We start from the raw sequence: 19,483 nt of genomic DNA on the forward strand, positions 1-19,483 counted from the left end.
ATTTAGTAAGATAAATGGCTGGCTCTGAGGTTGATAGGTTCAGATTGTGAAAGGATACTTATGTTTTTTGGGACCTGGTCTTAGAAAGTCAGGGGTTTTCAGAGAGAGAGAGAGAGAGAGAGAGAGAGAGAGATTATGGAGGCATTGGCCCAAATAATTATGAAGGATGGCAAGTCTGAACTCTACATAGCTAATATGCTGGTTTGATTCCTAAAGCAAAACTGATTTAGAATCAGGAAGATCAGATGTTCCAGTTTGAAGTCACTGAGGGGAGAATTCATATTTTACATAAGACATGGCAGTCATTTGTTCTATTTAGGCCTTATTTGGTTGGATCTACTTGTTTGAAGGTGATCTGCTGTACTCAGTCTACTCATCTAAATGTTAACCTCATCCAAAAACACCATCATGAAAAAACACACAATCATGTTTGACCAAACATCTGGACACCCTGTGGTCCAAGCTAGGTGACACATAAAATTAACTGTGACAGAAAGAAAGGCATATGCATTACCAAATTTCCATTCAGACATGAGTTGGCCCCCAAAGCGTGATAGCAGGAGAGAGAGAATCTCTGAACTAATTATTGCCACTGGATTATATGATAATGATACTTCAAAAATTTAAATTCTTCTTTGCTATGGGGAGGTTCTGCCTTTACCTTGAAGGCTTTGTATTATGATTGGAATCATATCCTTCTAAAACAATATGTTAAAGTCCTAATCAATACCTCAAAATGTGACCTGATGCAACAATCCATCTTCTCAGAGGTAATCAAGTAAAAATGAAGTCCTTTGGATAGATACTCACCTAATATGACCACTGTCTTTATAAGGGGCACAATTTGGACACAGAAACATACATAGAGAGAAAGTGATATTAAGACACACAAAGAACACAGCCAACTACAAGTTAAGGAGAAAAACCTACAACAGATCTTTTTCTCATAGCCCTCAGGAGGAACAATCCTTTTGATGACTTATTTTAGTTACTTTTCTCATTCCTGAGACAAAATAGCCAATACCTAAAGTTAAAGGAGGAATGGTTTATTTACGTGACAGCTTATAGAAGTTTTTGTCCATGACTTGCTAGTTCCAAAGCAGGGTGGTGTAGCAAACAGACATCACAGAGGAGAAACACTTCATGGTAGGTGGAAGGTATAAAAACAAGCAAGGAATGAGCATAGCTTTTTATATACTTTATCTTTTATTCTGGGTATTTAGGGTAGGTAGCACTCACACCCTTAATCCTGGTACTTTTGATCCTATCATGCAATTTGAGTCAATTCCAACATCACACAATACATCCAATCATCTCTGAAAAAGCTCCGCTTATGGCTGCATGAGGTTTGCATCTATACGCAAGCCATAAATTCTGCTCCTGGCTCCCAAATACTCAAGCATATCCCTTTAAGCAAAAGGCATTTAGTCCATCTTTAAGAGTTGCAAAAGTCCAAACAGTTTCAGCATTGCTGGAAGTCCAAGTCCAAAGTTTCCTCTGACGTTTAAGCAAACTCTTAGTTGCAGGTCCTGATTCAGATTAAAAAAAAAAAAACAGTTAAACACTTCCCACATCCAATGGCGTGAGATCGACATTTCCATTCCAAAAGTTACAAATGGAGGATAGCAAGAAATGGGAACAAAGCAAGAAGAAAACTCAGAAAGGCAAACATTAAATCCCACAGTCCCACTTCCAGCATCCTCAGCGATGTATAGCAAATTGTGCAAAGAAGTTGAGTGGCTTTGTCCCAGTGGCTATTTCACTGTAGCTTGTCTCTGGAGCTGACTCTGCTCCTTTCTTGCAGTTTTCCATAGACAATGTACATCTTCACTGTACCTTTAGCTTCTCACTCACAAGCTTCACACATTGCTTGGCTTCCCAGGCCTTCTGAAATCTGTGTGGAAGCCCCTGATCCTACAGCTCTTGCATTCTACATGCACCTAAAATATAGCACTCTGTGGATGATGCCAACGTTGGTCATAAGCTGAAGCAGTAGCCAGACTTCCTTTTCTCTCAACTGTAAGAGTAGAGTGCCTATGAATCAAATACCAAGGAATAACTTCCCAATGCCACCACCATTCTGGACGGTGTTCTGGGGCTATTTTCTCAAAGCAAAGTTTTTCACTTTTATAATTTTGAGGCAGCAAAGGTTGAAATCCTCCTGTTTTGTGCAATGCTTTCAGATCATCTTTTCCATTCTGTTCCTTCTCAGCAATCAGTATCTCTCCTATCTTTTTGCAGTCCACAGCCTTACTGGTGCTTCCTTTCTGGCCAAACCTAAATCATTTTGAATCATTTTTCTGGGCTCTTTGCTCTTGATTCTCAACATAAAATGGCTAAAATTCCCCAACAATAGCCATGGCTCAACCTAAACTGCCTTGAAATTTTTCTACCAGACTAATTAGTCTATCACCCTTAATCTCAGTCTCAGGCAAGATTCTGGATATGAGCAAAATGCAGATAAACTTACTGCCAAGGCATAACTCACATCATCTGGAATCTGACAACCAAGGTAGCCATTCTTTCAATCAAAAACTTCCTGAGTCTGGTTTTTACAAGTCAGATTTCTTTCAACACTCTGGTCTTCTGAGCTCTGACCATAATTTCCCATCAAGCACAGCCTCAGACATTCCAGCTCTACTTTTTCAGCTGGTATCGCCAAATCTTTCCTAACTCTTCTTCTTCTCACAAGCCAGTTTGAAGGCTCTTGAGCCTCATGGTTAGGTACAGTCACAGCCCAAAGACCCCAATTCTCTGGTAACAAATTTTGTCTTAATTATTTTTCTCTCATTGCTGAGACAAAATACCCAACATCTAAAGTTAAAGGAGGAAAGGTTTATCTAGCTCACAGCATTTAGAGGTTTCAGTCCACAATTGGCTGTCTCCAAGGCAGCATGGTGTGGCAGATAGGCATTGGAGAAGAGAAATAGTTCATGGTGGGCAGAATGTGGCAAAGTAAGGAAAGGACAACAGCTGTTTCTATCCCTTGAATGTAATCCTGGTTACTTAGAATGGCGCTCACATCCTTAATCTTAGTGTCTTTCATCCTAGCATAGAACCACAAATTGATCCCAGCATCATACATTCTGGGTGTAACCACCTCTGAAGAAGCCCCACCTATGACTGCATGAAGCTTCAGGGGGATTTTGAATATATAGCCTCTATAGTTGTGAGTCAATTTTTTTGTTGTTTAAGCCACCTAGTCTGTGGTACATATTACAAAAGCCTAAAAACACTAATATGCTTAGTAACGTTTAGTGTATGTGATACTCTCTGTTGAACGTATTTGGAGAATGAAGGAAGGAGGTAATAAAGTCCATAGAAGAAGAAACAGCAACACAGAGAGGTCACAAGATGGCAAAGGCAATGGAGGAAGTCTGGAAGAATGAATGGTAGTCTGAAGAAAATCTACACTACAGTACTGAAAGTGATAGTACTTGGTATGCCAAAAAATGTGCTATAACTGAGTGCAGTTATCACTATAACCACTGACAATATTATAACAAAAACTGTACTAGCCACTGACTGGAAAAACCACTGATAAAACTAGTTCATAGTGATCGTTCCTGTGTTTCACCAGCTGGAAAGCATTAATGTGGTTTATATTAACTTTGAAAATGTTAAAAATTAAAAGGTTTATATTAACACTGGCAGTGATGAAAAATAAAGGGTATATATTAACTTTGACAATGTTAAAAATTAAAAGGATAATTGTTTGCTATATCTGTATCAATAGTCAAGGCACAAACATCTTGCTGCAGGGTCTATGAAAGCAGCAACAGCAGCAGTGTCTTGCCTTACATGTGTATCTTTGAAGGTCACCACAAAAGCACATTTGTCTCTTGAACCCCTTCCACTGAAGTGTTGCTGTATATATAGATGAGGAGTAACAAATGGCCATAAGAGTGGAAAAATGAAGAAGGATAAATAGAAGAAAGGAATGAAAAGCAGGAGACAGGACTTTTTCTTACCCCAGGTCCAAGTTCCAATCCATCTGAAATAACCGTAACATTTGGGTTCAGATAAGTATCTTAATATTTCTAAAATAGTCAAACCTTTAGAATATTTGCCAAGCACTGTAATTAAATTATTAATATGAGGTAAAGATGTTATTGAATACTAATCTCAAAGATTAATGTTTTCTTAGTGTCCTCATACCATGGCTCACTTCTAAAGTCTTTGAAGCAGCCTTTCATTATGGAAAATGGAATGAAGATTTCTTGAAAGTCTAGAAATGAGGTAGAAGATAAAGAAATCTGATGATATTACCTCAATGTCTGTAATACTGAGTAATACTGATATTAAATAATTATAACAGGTTGATTATTATTCCAATGATTTCTATTTTAAAGGCTTGCTGTTATGCATTTCCTTTGCCCTAGTATCTTAGCAATTATCATTTTCTAGGGCTATGCACATGAGCTGAATTCTATTAAATACCAAATGGCTTCCCATATATCTACGGTTGGAATCTAATTCTTAATGGAATGAAATTACTCTCCTTCAGAAGAGGGATACAGTAACAATGCATACACAGCCAAAATAAATGTTGTTGTCCTTTTTCTTTATTGACAAATAACTGCTGATGATTTCAGTCCTGGGTAAAGCTAGAAAAGAAAATGATAATATATACCTGGCAATAAATTTTCTGGGGCAGGAGATGAAAAGCTTATACTGTCTGTCTATATTAAGGACATGTTAATATTCAGACCATATTTAGTATTGTTGCCAAGGAATGTTGCACGGCATAGAGCAAAGGATGAGAGACTATGTGTAGTTTGACCTCTGAGAAGGCCCAGAGGGGCAACCTTAGTCAAGATCCTTCAGCATGAAAAAGTTTCAGGAAAAAAGGCGGCTCAAAACTGAAGCTTCTGCTGCTTTTTATTGATAGAATGAGGAAGCAAGGATGAAGGAAAATAACAGGACATCTGTGCAGGAATTCATAGGGGCCAGAGGAAGGGCAGGGTAGTCTGTAACATGACTGATTTTTGGGCCAAGTGAAGTAATATATTAGAGTCTAGGGAGGACAAGGGCCAGAGCACTCAATCCTTAAGGCAATGTGTTTTGATCCTACTTGGACTTGTGGCCCTGTAGGCTATCTTTTAATCTCTAACCTTACATTCCGGGAGGTTTTGGGCTTCTGGCCCTAAGAGCTCCTATCTCTGCATTATCCATCTCATACATACCTCTGTTCAATGGCCCCACAAGGAAATGTTTGATGTTTTTTTTTTCCTGGACTGGAATGGCACATATATAATATTTTTTGTCTCTTTGCTCCCAAATATTCTGCAAAACAGACTGATGTCACTGTATTCTCTGTAAAGTTGCTTTTATAAAGAAAGTTCTAAATGAAATGAATAGCTGGAGCAAAGATGGGAATATTGGAACATTCTGATGTGCTACCTTTTGCAGGAAAATGTGAGGACTTTAGTAGGTGCTTGCTGCTGTTTCCGTTTCAAGACATGACAGTCTTGGGTAGACTTAATATAAGAGGGCATAATTATGCAGTTCTGTTTCACATCATTAGTGAGAATAAATGCCCTGCCAGGATCCTGCCAACACTGTTTCTAGCCAGACATCTACTCGTAAACACTGTACTCTTAAAATATGAGTTGGCTTCTGTGACTCGGTTGTGTGCACACTAGAAACTAGGTCCGGATTTTTTAAAGTGTCATCATGTATAAGCATAGAAATGCTGTCCTCCAAGGAAAGTATTAGAAATTTGGGACACTCAGAGTGGAATTTTAATGAAGTCTTTTTTCTTAATTTCTTAATTGGAAATGTAAAAATAGTTTGTTGTTCTGTGAAAAACCAAGTGAGGAAGTAACTAACTTCTTAGTTCTAGCTCTGCTTTACTCAGTATTGGCATTTTACTTTCTGCATAGACTAGCATAAACTGAGACACCACCTCTTTTTAACCTCAGTATTTTATCTTTCCAAGTGAATATTTTTAACAAATTGAAAGAATTTGGTGGAAATATGCATTGTAAATAATTGTAGAGTTTGACATACTTCAAAATAACAACTTTTTTAGTCAGTAGATGCTTCACAATTTTTAAAACATCTCACCCTATTTTGTGATTCTTGTCAGTACTATTACCTGGAAAGATTAGGAAACACAAGTAAGAAAACTGACTCAGAAAGGTTAAGAAGCTGGCCAAAGTCAGGAGCAAAATAGCCTACTTTCAAGAGTAGCCTGAAAGTCTGTGATAATATTTTATTAGTATTCCTTGTTTAAGGAGGGCAAACTTCTAGTTAGATGAGTGAGTTCCAAATTCCATAACCTGCATACAAGTCCTATGACCCCATCTGGCTCTGAGCTTCCCAGGTTGGTTAGAATTCTGAGTGACAGCTGCTTCTATAACTTTTCTAAAATAAAAAGACATTTGACCTAAAAGTTTACTTTCCACCTGCAGGTAGCAAAATATGACAAAATCGTATCATCCAAAGCCAATATGACAAGAAGTTCTCAAGATTCATTCATAGATTAGTAGTATTTTAAAATGTTACAAACCAGTTTCAAATGAGAAATGACAAATAAATTAGTATGGCAAATTGCAGTTCTGCTTACAAACAATGACACTTTGGGTAGGCACTTATAAATAATAATATATTGAACTTAACTCTGTCGCCTCTACAAGATATTTACCACTCTGAGAACATTCACCACTTTTTAAAATAGTTATCACTACAGTGCTACTAGGAGTTGCCTCATGAGGAATTACCATCTCCATTTTACCTATAGAAAAGCTGAAATTCAGAATTCATATTGACTTACTCATCATCCCAGGGTCATCAGAGGAGACTAATTATCCATTATTTGATTGTCACACTTAATTGATTTGATTGAAGTAATAAAAGTATTTGGAGGGTGAGAGCATTTATGATATGTTAATTAAATATGCAGTTGATTGAGGATGGAGTGCTAGTCTTATCTTTTTCCATTGCTGGTTATGAGATTTAGACAAGTTACTTGACATTTCTTAGCCTTACTATCTTTCTTGACGAAATGAGACAGTTAACTTAAATGAGATTTTTTCAACTTTTTCTCACTTTAATGCTATAAATTTAACTAATAAAATCTGAGCTATATAAAGTTACACGTTCTACTTGGTTCCCTCCACTCCTAGTGGACTCCCTGAATACAGTTTAATAACTAAGTACAGGTAATTTGAAATTTCTCTTCTTTTCTTAAACTTACTGTTTTTCTTCTTCTTTTTTTTTTTTTAAATCAATACCAGGGATCGAACTCACAACTCTGCAAATTTACTGTTTTCATAATTGGAAGCAACTAGTGTTCTAGTCTTCTACTTGTCCATGTGCCTTACAGTAACTTCTGGTACCAAATAGCCCTAGACATAGAATCAGAGGAGTTCGGTAAGTCCCTGCTGAATCATCTAATTATCTTTCACCCTCTTAATTGAGTTCTTTGTTTCTTTAAGCCTCCATTTCCTTATATTTAAAATGAAGGTAGTAACCCACTCAGAAAAAAACTGCTTTGTAAACTGTAAAAGACTAAATAAATGTACACTGCCATTAGCATTATCTCCTGCCCTATGCACAACTGCCTTCTTTGTAGGGAGGTGGCTGTATCATTAAAATGACTCCAACTAACATTTACTGAGCTGCTCTTTGGAAAACTTGTCTAAGAATAGAAGTGTTATCTATCATATTTATATTCACCTTTCTTGTTAAGCTAAAGCTTAAGTCAGTAAGGAGGATGTGGGCTATTAACATAGCAAATAACTAAACTGAGGAGACAGAGTTGTTAAATTTAAAGGGAAGAACTGCCCCCATAATTGTGACCTTGTTATTAACAACCCAGCCACATTTCTCCCTCTGCATGAAGTCAAGCTCCAGTGACAATTAGTTATTTCTGGAATGTTTAATGTATACTAGACACTATTTTTCATTTGTGTGTTACTTTGTTTGTTTGGAGAGGTTTGTTTGTTTGATACAGAGTCTCACTATATAGTACAACCTGTCCTTAAATTCACAGTGATCCTCCTGATTCAGCTTCTTGAATGCTGGGATTATAGGTGTGGACCACTAGATCCAAATTTAGACACTTTTCTGAGGCTTTTACATAAATTATCTCATTTAAATGTCATAAAAACTATCAATGTTAGCTCTATTGTACAGTCAGAAATAGCATATAAAATAGAGTATTAGTCCTATTTCGTGGCTTAGAAAAACTAATTTGCTTAGGTACATAAAATAAGTAAATAAAAGAATCTGAATTCTGAATCCAAAATGCTGAAATAATTAGCTCTGTCTCCCAGTTGGAAGAAATCGTTTCTCTCATTCAGATTAGGAGCCCAAAGCTTTATTCCTCCTTAACTTTGCAGTGCCTCAGCCCACTTCTCCATTTTTATTATTATTTTTACTTTATTTTCCTCCAATCAAAAATGCCTCATTAATCTTCATAAAACTCAGAGATGGCAAGTACCTCTTAGTCATTGATTCTCCCTCCCCCAACTGGTCCCCCACAACATGGTTTCTACTCAGAGTCTCTGAGAATGAAGCCAAATCTTTTCCCTTGGGGAATGAGTCTTGTAACTAATTCATCTCTGTCAGTAAGATTTTCTTATGCTTTTCTCCCTATTTAGCTTTGTATTTTTCCCAGTGCTTTATCTTTGGGGACTGTATACTTCAGCTCTTCAGATTACATGTTGAAGCCTGCACAGGCTCTCGGCAGTGATTTTGCTGAGCTGCTGCTTCTCCTCACATCATGGCCAGAATGACTTTATTATTAGCACCTAGAAAGGTGATTTCCACAAAGGAAAGACAAGGAGGTGAGCTGCAGATGAATGGTGAGGAAGAAATTAAGGACGAAAAAGTAAGAGCACAAAGCTTGAAACCTACCTCGTCAACAAACCTTCGGCCCAATTTGGCTTTGACATTTCTCTTAAGTTTTGCTTCTCCACTGGCAGCAGAGGCATTTGCTATCCAACTAGGCATGATTCCATGAGGATGCTGTGCCCTAAAATTTATTCCAGGAATCACAGAAATAAATGGAGTACACCATTACCAAGAAGACAGCGTGGCACAGGCGAAAGTATGTCAGCTTTAAGATTGAAAAATCTGATTTAAATCATCACTCCACTTTTTATATAGCAACATAACTTTGGTAAATCATTAAATTTTCTGGCCTTCAGTTTACTCATTTGTTAAATAAAGAAATAATGGTTTATATATAAATGTTCCCCCAAACCTCATGCAATCATACGGGAGATTTTTGAGAGAAGATTGAATTACAGGGGCAATATAGCTGGTTTACTCTTAGGAGGTGGGGTCTAGTTGGAAGAGGTAGATCACTGGAGGGGTGACCTGGAGGGGTTTATTATATTTCCCTTTTACTTCCTCCTTTAACTCTCTCTGCTTTTTGGTCCACAATACCACAAGCCAATTTTCCTTTGCCATGCTGTTGTGCTATGCCATCCTGCATTGGATTCAGTTGACTATGGACTGAAACCTCTACAAACTATGAGCCAAAATAAACTTCTCCTTTAAATTGTGGGTGTCAGGTATTGTGTCCTAGTGATGAAGAAAAATACCTATCTTAGAAATTTCTAAAAGAATTATAGATAACAGTACTCGGTCAATAAGAGCTATAATTTTTCAAAGTTCTAATTCTAAACCACTTGCCTTAATCACTTTCTCATAACTACGCATCATATTAGTCTCTAGGCAACTGTATCTCTCATTCACTGATGCTCACTATGCTGTAGACCATTCCATTGCATTCTCATATTCTAGCTTCACCTGCATCACCAACTATTGTCCCAGTTTCCTACTGCCTAGGAAACAGAAGTCAGGTATTAACTTTCTGATCCACATCAACATTAGTTTCACTTTTCAATTTTCACTTTGCAGTGAACTTTACCACTTATATGCAGAAATAGATACTAACCAATTTGCCATTTTTATAGGCTGTATATGAATGTTGACACTTTCTTATTTGTATTGTGTACATGGGCACTGGAAATAACAACTTACTGCATTAAAAAATCCAATTTGTACAAAATATCTCATGAAAACACTTTTTTCAAGTGAATGCATGTGGGTGACCATATTCAACCAAAAGAGATACTGCTTATCTCTTAGGTGACTGAAATTTATTCATTTAACAAATACTTTATGAGAGTCAACAATTTAAAAGATATCTTGTAGGTGCTGGGCTACACGGGCTAGAATGGCAGACATGAAATCATTAAAACAAATCCCATCTTTCATGTAGCTCACATTGCAGTGGGAAACATAATGAACAGGTAAACATGAATGAAGAAAATAATTTGAAAATAATCATGATTTTAATAAAGAAAACAAAACAAAATGGTTAGAGAGAATATTTTATTTGTTTATATATATATTTAACTAAGTTTTAAAAGTAATAGATACCTTAATGTAAAAAGTAATAAATGCATATTAGGAGTAAGTTTTCTGTCATGGTGATAAAATACTTGAAGTAAACAAGAGAGAAAAAACTTTAAAAGGATAACATGTTTATCTTGGCTCCTGATTCCGTAGGTCTAAAGACCATGTTTGCTCAATGCAATTACTTGTAGGCTGGTGGCAATGCAGAACATCATGGTGCCAGCATGTGGTGGAGAAAAGCTACTCACATCATGTTGGCCAGGATACAGAGAAAGAGCTTGCTGTTATAACAAAAAGCTTCCCACAAACCCATTAAACTATGAATTCATAAGTGAATCAATCCATTCATGAGATGAGATACCTATAATAGAATCACTTGCCAAAGGCCCTCCTTCTACACTCTACTGCACTGGAGACCAAACCTTCAACAGCTCAAGCTTGGACATTTAAAATCCAAACCGTAGCACACAGAATTCTATATCTAATAGGCACTCTAGAAATAAAAGTTTAATATACAGGGAGAAGAGAAGAGGTCACCTCCGAGAAGGTGAGAACACAGCTGAGATCTGGCTGAGAAGGCAACAGCTACAAAATGGCCTAGAAGAAACTTAATCAGGTAAAGAGAACACAATCAAAAGGCTTTGAGTGCAAGGGAGCATGGGATGGGAGAAAAGTACAAAGTAGTTGAACTGAACTGAACAGAAGGATGAGAAATACAAGGCGAGATTGTAGAGGGAGGGAGAGGCAGATTATATAGGGGCTTACTGGATATGGTAAAACTGTTTGTGTTCTAGGTATAGTGAAAAACTATGGAAAGGGTTGGAGTAAGCAAGAGAGAGATTTGGGCTAATTGAGTTTAAAAGATGACTGATGAATGGAGGATGGAGCACAGAGTGGCAGCAGTGAAAACAGGAGTAAAAGGGAGGAGAGATCAAAGTCAAAGAAACAGACTCAGAGGTAGGAGAAAAGAATGATGGATAAAGGACAGAAAGAGAATAGGAGGTAGTAAGACACATGGGACAAAGGAACAGAAAATACTCAAATAGCTGAAAAGATTGCAAAGCAAAAGAACAAGAGAGAAACGTACTGGTGATGATTAGGTAACTTATTCTATTCATACTGCGGTTCACTGTGGGCTTAAAGTGTTCTTTCTTCTCACTGCTGTGCTTTAAAAGATGAAGTAACTGCCCACAGCCTTTTTTTTTTTTATTGGTACCAATCACTGGGGATCAAACTCAGGACCGCCTGCTTAGAAGGCAGGTGCTTATGCCGCTGAGCTAAATCCCCAGCCCCACCCACAGCCTTTTGATTTCTCTTGACTTTCAGCTTTCCTTACAAGGCATATCAAGAATCGTTTCTCATATCTGCAGGGAATTGGTTCCAGGACCCCTGAGGATACCAAAATTCATACACGCTTGAGTCCCTTATACAATATAGTCCAATCACCCCCACCAAACCTTTCCTTAGGCTGTTCTGGTAGTCACTGGGATAATATTATCGTGGGTCTAGAAAGAACCAAGCTAGTTTCCAGACAGTCCACAGACCAGCAATTGCCTAGCATTGTGAAGATTAACAAGCAGTGGAATATCTTAGTGCTTTAGAACTTAGAATAATTTATAGTTACTCTGTGTTTCTTCATGTACAAATTATGCTTCAAAAGTTGTTGAAAACCATTCCCTTCAAATGTTTAAACTTTTTCCCATAGAACATTTTTATTTTTTATATCTAAGGTATATCTCTTCTACATAAGGATTGGAATAACATGGTTTTTGATGTTCCTTTAGAACCAAGCTCTTAAAAAAAATGGAGTGGAGGAAATATAGCTCAGTGGCATGGTGCCTGTCTGGCAAGCGCAAGGTCCTGGGTTCAATTCTGGACTCTGGAAAATGAAAGGAATGGTCAGAAGCAAGCATTTTATGTTTATAAGAGTCTTATAATGATCTTTTATTATATGATAATTCCTATAACTGTTCTTTAATGATGTGCTAGGAAGCTCCCCTGAGCTAAATTCATCATTAAATTGTAATATCACCTAAGCTATAAATAGCATTTTCTTCTACCCTATACTGTATTTCCAAGACCACCTTCCCTGATGTATGTAAACAGAAATAATACACATTGATACAAAGAAACCAAAGAAATACAAATTTTTGAAAGCCACTATAGTAGTAAAAAAAAAGTAGGGTTTTTTGTAAAAAAAAAAAAGCTGAAAACATTCATCATTTTCTATATTCTTACCGATACAACATATTAAAAGAGTAAGGGCACTAATTTCAATATCAACTTGCTGACAGAGTTCCCCTCTCTAGTTATAGACCATCTGTACCATTTCTAGAGGAAGGATCTGAAGTGTTTTTGCCGGATCTCTTAAGGTAATTTTTTTTTTTTTTTGGTACTGAGAATTGAACTCATCAGGATCTTGCTCTTGCCAAGAAGGTGCTGTGGCAGTGAGCTGTATCCCCAGCTTCTTAAGGTAATACTACAACTATGTTCTGCACAAAGACTAGGTTGACTTATCTTGCCTTTTTTGAAAAAGTTAGAATTATTTATTTTTTGTTCAGACAACCTGATTCTTACAGTGAAGCTTGCATATCAAGGTTTTGAAGAATCTTCCTTTTCAACAGTGAGGTAGAACAAGAGGATGGAGATGTACAGATACAGATAAAGATGTAGATACACATATACATTTATGGCATTACTTTTTGTCTTAGTGTCTGTCATTCAATATTAAGAGTTCTACCAGAAAAGAATAATGTCCTTAATATTTGAATTGCCAACTTCAGAGAAATAATACATGGGATCCTGTCAAGTATCATGAATGTCTTAGGTTTCTGTCACTGAAACATACATAATATCTGACACCCAAATTTAAAGGAGGAGATGTTTATTTTGGCCCACGATTTTTAGAAGGTTTAGTCCATGGTGACCTGATTCCAAGGCAGGATTCCAAGGCATCCTTCCATACTGGAAGAATGTGGGAGAAGAAAGTTGCTCACTTGATGGTGGTCAGGAAGCAGAGAGTGAAAAGAGAAGCTGGGGAGGGAGATAAAGACTTCAGGCCAACTGCCTCTTCTGACCAGGCAAGTCAACTATGAAAGCGCCAGTGGATTAATCCACTTGTGAATATAGTACCCTCATGGTCCAATCACTTTTCAAAAACCTCACCTCTGAACACATGAGGGTCTTGGGGAACACTCTAGATCTAAACCATAACAATGATCTTTTCAATTAGTAGGAAAATAAATGCGTCTTAAGACCTTTAATGTTAAATGAAATAAATCAGATACACAAGCTTTCTCTTATATGAGAGTCCCCGATGTATAAATAAATTCAACTGCAAAACAAAGATAGATAATAGGAAACAGAGATGTCTTTTGCAACAGGGAAGATAACAGAGATGATTGGAGAAGGAAGGAGGAGAGGAAAAGGAAGTGAGAATTAAAACGTGTTATGTATGCATACCAAGTCCCTATAATGAGCGTAATTATGTACTGCAAACATGCACTAATGAAAATGAAGTTTTTTAAAAACAACGTATTTACTCCTATCTCTATTTCCTCAAGTAAAATGGGCTCTTCCTAACAAAATAACATCTACCTCAACACAACAGAGAAATTATAGTATTACACCTGTATTTTGACCATAGACCTTCTCTAGTCCTAGTTCCCTTAGGACTTCTACATGATTCTTTTTAACAATTTTATACTTCAACTGGAAAATTTTAAGGTAGATTTATCATTTTCTAAACTTATTACATTTATTTAGCTTTGAAAAGCTGGAATGCACTATCAAGAGTATGTGTCTTCTTTTCCTCCATAATATACATGAGAAAATATAGACAGTGTTAGGGGTGGTTCAAAGATATGGTAAATGTTTAAGTTAAAGAAACTTATTTCAGTAAATATACATTGTCTAGAACAATGGGATAAGTATTTTGAAACAAGAGAGTGTTTTGAGAGATTAATGGCAGAATATCTTTTACTGTAATAAAAATTTTAATTTATAAATTCATCATATTTTATGATCATTCTGTATTGATCAAACATTTGTGGCAATTTATGTCAAATAAAATCATTGCAGTGTGTCCTCATCTATCTTACCCACTGGGTATGGCTTGAATTCTGGCTCTTCCCCAAAGTCAAAATAATCATGAAAAGTAAACATTTTGGATCAATTCAAGTATTGAGGGAGCCATGACGGTGCAATTAAAGATGTTCATGAAAGAGGAGTTTTAGAACTGCTTCAGAAAGTGAAAAGAATAATAGGGTAAATGTGATTGAAGTAAGGAGGAATATTTTCAGGGAGTTAATGATAGTATGTAGTTTAATGTAGTAAAACTTTTAAATTAAGTAACCCTGACCTTGTGTTCTTGTTGTAGATATTCAGCTTTTCTGTTAGTCTAGTTATTTGACCTTTCCAGTTTTGATTCTTAGAAGTAACATTACTTTAGAATGCTATGGACTATTATTAAGAACAAAAAATATGTCAATGGATAATAAGTTGATTGTGCAAATAAAATATATGTGTATCTAGTTTTTAGTATGTAGGTAAGAGTTAGAAACTATTATTTTTCTACATATTTGTAATACTAAGAATTTATTATGGTATTAGTTAAAAATACAGTTTCCCTAGTTTTATCCCAGACCTCATGAATCAGAAAGCCCAAGTCTTGGAAACTAAGGAATTATATTTTTAACAACATTCTTTGTGATTTATATCATCAGAAAAGTTGTAAAAATATTGATATAAACTACCAGTGTCTGTTACACTGTATAAGTAAAATTTAAAATAAAATGATGCTAGTTTAACTATTTAATATTTAACATATACAGCTTCAATATGCTCTTAGTCAAATTAACCAGGTGGGTATTTTAATTAAATTTACACTAAATATTTAAAAATTTAGTACATCTCTTTTTTTTTTTTTTCTACAAGTTCCACGAAATAGTCAAATTTCATTCTCAGTAGTGAATAGGAAAGAACTACTTTTGGCTTTGACAATATCAGCAAGGTAATAGCCAAGAATATTGTAAAGTAGTTTGGTAATATACAGTGCTGCATAATGTTTATTATAATTATTAACTATAATAGTTATAATAATAATGGTCTATACCTGCAAGACTTGACTTGTGAGTTAACCAGTCAACTGCATTTTAATATGTGGTTAGCAAATCTCTCTAAGCATCATGGAAACAAAACTTGAAATATTATGTATAAACTCAGCACAAAAATCCCTTCTTAATTGTGTCCAAATTGCTTTTCTTTTTTTTTTTGTCCCCAGATAGACCTCCAGCTTAACGTACATTTTAGGTTATGGTTTGCAATTTTACCTTTGCAATATAACTGCATTTTTCAGTGTTTAGCATCCTGATATTCATTTTATGTTTCATTTAAAGAGGCACTATAGATTGTGATCCTTTTTTGTGTGTTACATGTGGGAGGGACCTAGAAGAGTGAGAACATAAAGAGGAAAGGATAGGAGAAAGGGTGGCTAGATCAGTGTAACACCAGCAAATCTTTTTATATGAATGACAATTGAACAAGGGACATCTCCTGAGCCCCTACCAAGAGACAGCTACTGTTTAATAGCGTGATCAGTGCTAGCTTCTGTTGGCTCACTTGTTTTCTGTTTTGTCTTTGAGCTCTATAATCAGCTAGGAGCATGACAATTGTTAGTGTCAAGTGGATACTTTCCAGTTAAAAAAAGCCAGGCAGCTATTGGTTGCGCCAAGCCCAAATACTACAAAGTGGTTGATGCTCTGTTTCAGAGTTTAGCATGAGTCTTCTATTATAGTTTTGTGCCTATATCGTGTCAACACAACACAAAAAACTCTTTTGCTCTCATCCATTAGAGTTAATTTAAAATGAATATGCTTTAGAGCTGTTAATTCAGATATTAGACACTATCTGGAATGTAGATTATGCCATATGTGTTTGCTTATATTGTTTTCATATTTTATAAATTCATTCGCTTATTGTGTATTGCTAGAGATTGAACCCAGGGCATTCATACTTAGCTACATGACCAGTTCTTTTTGATTATTTATTTTGATACAAGATCTTGCTAAACTGCCAGGTTGTCAAGTCTGTAATCAAACTTGCGATCCTGCTGTATCAACCTCCCAGAGCACTGGGATTACACGCATATGCCACCACACCTGTCTTCCCTAGTATTTTTTGTTTCCTATTAAAATTAGATATTTTTTATTTAGCTAGAACTTTCTCAATTTTTCTCTATAACAATTTTTCTCTATAACATTCTCTATAACATAGGATAAAACTGTACCCACAGTTACTCAAGTGTTGATTTTATGAATAAATATATTGGACCTAATTAACTGCACTGTAGGATTTGTTAATGACCACTTCTTTTCACAGTCTACAAATGACATTGGTGAAAATTTCTATAACTTAAACTTTTGATATGTTGTGTACTTTTGATATGTCTGAAACTACCAGCCATGTGAAACCTAAATATGGTCACTAATAGTGATCAACTGTATTCCCAATGAATTGGATTCTCATTCTAGAAAAATGAGAAAATACACAGGAGTTTGAAATTTAAAAATTAGTCACTTTGAATTGTACTGTATGTATATTCTATATAACTGTTATGCATTTGCTTGTATTTTCCTTGGAATTTTTTTTTCTTTTTCATTGTTAACAGTTTGATCAATTTGATGTATAGTCTTCCAAAACTGCTTTAATGCATAAAATGTGGATGAATATTTATATTCTATTGTAATTTACTTCCTAAGCCTAATCTCTTGTAAAGACTCTCACTTTTAATTTCTTTTCTTTTCTTTTTTTTTTTTTTTGGTCTTTTTCGGTCGAACTCATGACTGCCTGCTTGCAAGGTAGGTGCTTAATGCCGCTGAGCTAAATCCTCAGCCCCAAGACTCTCACTTTTGATTGAATGGGTGACTGCTGAGAGCGAGAGGTAGAGATGGAGTATACATGTGATCAGGAGTTTAGAATTATTCTTTATTTTCATGAATGAGCTAATCCTGCTTTCCACTTTGATTTAAATCTCTTCTAGGATACAGATAATATCCTTTACATCAGTTTTTCTTAGACTCTAGAATTCTTAGAGCTTGTTTAAAAATTTAAAAAACTCCCAGCCTAAACCTCAGAGATTCTGATTTACTAGGTAACCAGACGTTGGCAACTTTTGAGCAATCAGCTTCAGATCCATTCTCATTGTTATCCTAATCTCACTTTCAAAGACTCTTCCTTTGTGCACATTTACAGGAAATCACCTAGGGGTGGCCTTTGAGTCCATTATTTGGAAGTTCTTCGGAACTTTCAGTCTATGGCAGTAGTATAATGATAAGTTTGAATGCAAGATGTTAGCATGGTCTCCAGCATGAAGACTATAGCATTTCTGCAGCATTTTTGTTGTGGTTCCTAAATGTTCTTGGCCCTATCTCCAGTCATTCTATGAACCTCTAATGTCCTTCTAGTGCATTCATTCTTTTCCTAAGGTATCCCAAATTGGTTTCTGTTGTTTGCAATCCAGAACTATAATCAATATAATGCACCTATATTAAGATCAAGGAACCAAAATTTTTAAAAAGAAGTCCTTCAGACAATTCTGATGTAAGTTGTCTTCAAACTTTCTATTCTATGTCTTTAGTACCTTCACAACTCCTAGTATCATAGTATTCATGTAGAAAAGTCAATAAATATTACTCGATAGATGAATGGATAAATAATGAATTACTTGTAAGTTAGCCTGTGCCAGTTAATCTCAGTTGTCAACATAACTGGATTAAGAGACTTTTGGAGAGGTGCCTGGATCATGAAAGTGCTAACTGAATGTGCTGTTAGAAGGTGGGGCTCAGTCAGGGGAGGGGCTTACCTTTGGAGAACCTATCTCTTGCTGGCCCTCTTCCCTTATTCTTTGCTTCTTGGCTCCATGAAGTAAGTGGCTTTGCTCCCCGACATCCTTCCACCTTGATTGTCTGCCTCCTCTCAGACCCAGAGCAATGAAAGCAGGTAATCATGGACTGAAATCTTTGAAACCATGAACAAATAATAAACCTCTCCTCCCTTAAACTGCAGTGTCAGATATTTTGTTCCAGTAATGGGAAAGCTGGCTAACATATAACCTGAACTCCGTCTACTATTGCTAAACTTTTGTCAAGTTAATGTAGGAATATTAATTCCTTAGTGTTTCCATGATATATATAGTAACACCTCAGTTTACAAATGCTTTTGCTTGCAAATAATTTGGTTCACAAATGAAAGTGTTTGGCAAATTTTGCTTTTGCTTGCAAATTCTACATTGGATGACAAACATGACTGAGGCCATTTTTCCTGCACAAACACAAATAGTGTCCTCTTTTCCAGAATCGTGGAACAAATTAAGTTTGTGAACCAAAGTATAACTGTATGTTCTGGTTTTCATTATAGTTTTAAATACAGTGTAGATTAGAAAGGATATAATAGAAATTTCTAAGAGAGAACTAATCTTTAAATCTTGCCAGTGAAAAAGAAATGTGATTTTTATAGGTATGACTATAGGATTTTGTTTGGCTTTTGTGTTTGTTTTTTCTTTCTAAATGATAATACAGATCTTTGAAATGTTTGCATAGTTCTTCAGTATTTTATCTACTAAAGAAAAAACAGGCAGCTAAAAAAATGTTATATAGGTAGTTTGTAAAGTAGATAATGGAATTTTTAAAGGTTTTGACCTTGGAGTGAGCAAAGACTATGCTATGATTGCTTTTCTGTGTATAACTTTTCCATTCATGACTCCCTCCATGTTCCAAGAAGTTTTTATAAGTATTTGTGGAAAATCTTCATAAGAATTTTCTTTCTTATAAGAACAGTGTCCTAAAAGCCTACTGTGATGACATATGCCTATAATATCAGCTACTTGTAAGAGGCTAAGATGGGAAAATTGAGTTTAAACTCAGGCTGGACAACACAGCACAAACCAGTCTCAAAAAAAAAAGTCATATTATTCTTGATCCTCAAGAAATGTACACAGATACCTGTGCATCCTGGGCATCATTGACATTACTGTATTTTTGGATATATTGACCATGTGTTAATGGCTTACATATAGATGTTCCCCCAAAGCCTCATATGCTTCATGTGG

General features: G+C 35.9%; 1 long non-coding RNA gene across 1 annotated transcript; it reads right to left on the reverse strand.

The window, feature by feature from the left end:
- Positions 1 to 1,030: 1,030 nt before the first annotated feature.
- Positions 1,031 to 9,347, reverse strand: LOC134477677 (uncharacterized). Its single transcript, XR_010049807.1, has 2 exons — positions 8,866 to 9,347; positions 1,031 to 1,529 (listed from the first exon to the last, which is right to left on the reverse strand). It is a non-coding gene; the product is annotated as an uncharacterized LOC134477677 (long non-coding RNA).
- Between the last annotated feature and the right edge of the window lie 10,136 nt (positions 9,348 to 19,483).

This window comes from Cavia porcellus, unplaced genomic scaffold, assembly GCF_034190915.1.
Source record: "Cavia porcellus strain 051 isolate PalLab524CR breed Dunkin Hartley unplaced genomic scaffold, mCavPor4.1 scaffold_9, whole genome shotgun sequence".
In the NCBI taxonomy this organism is placed as follows: domain Eukaryota; kingdom Metazoa; phylum Chordata; class Mammalia; order Rodentia; family Caviidae; genus Cavia; species Cavia porcellus.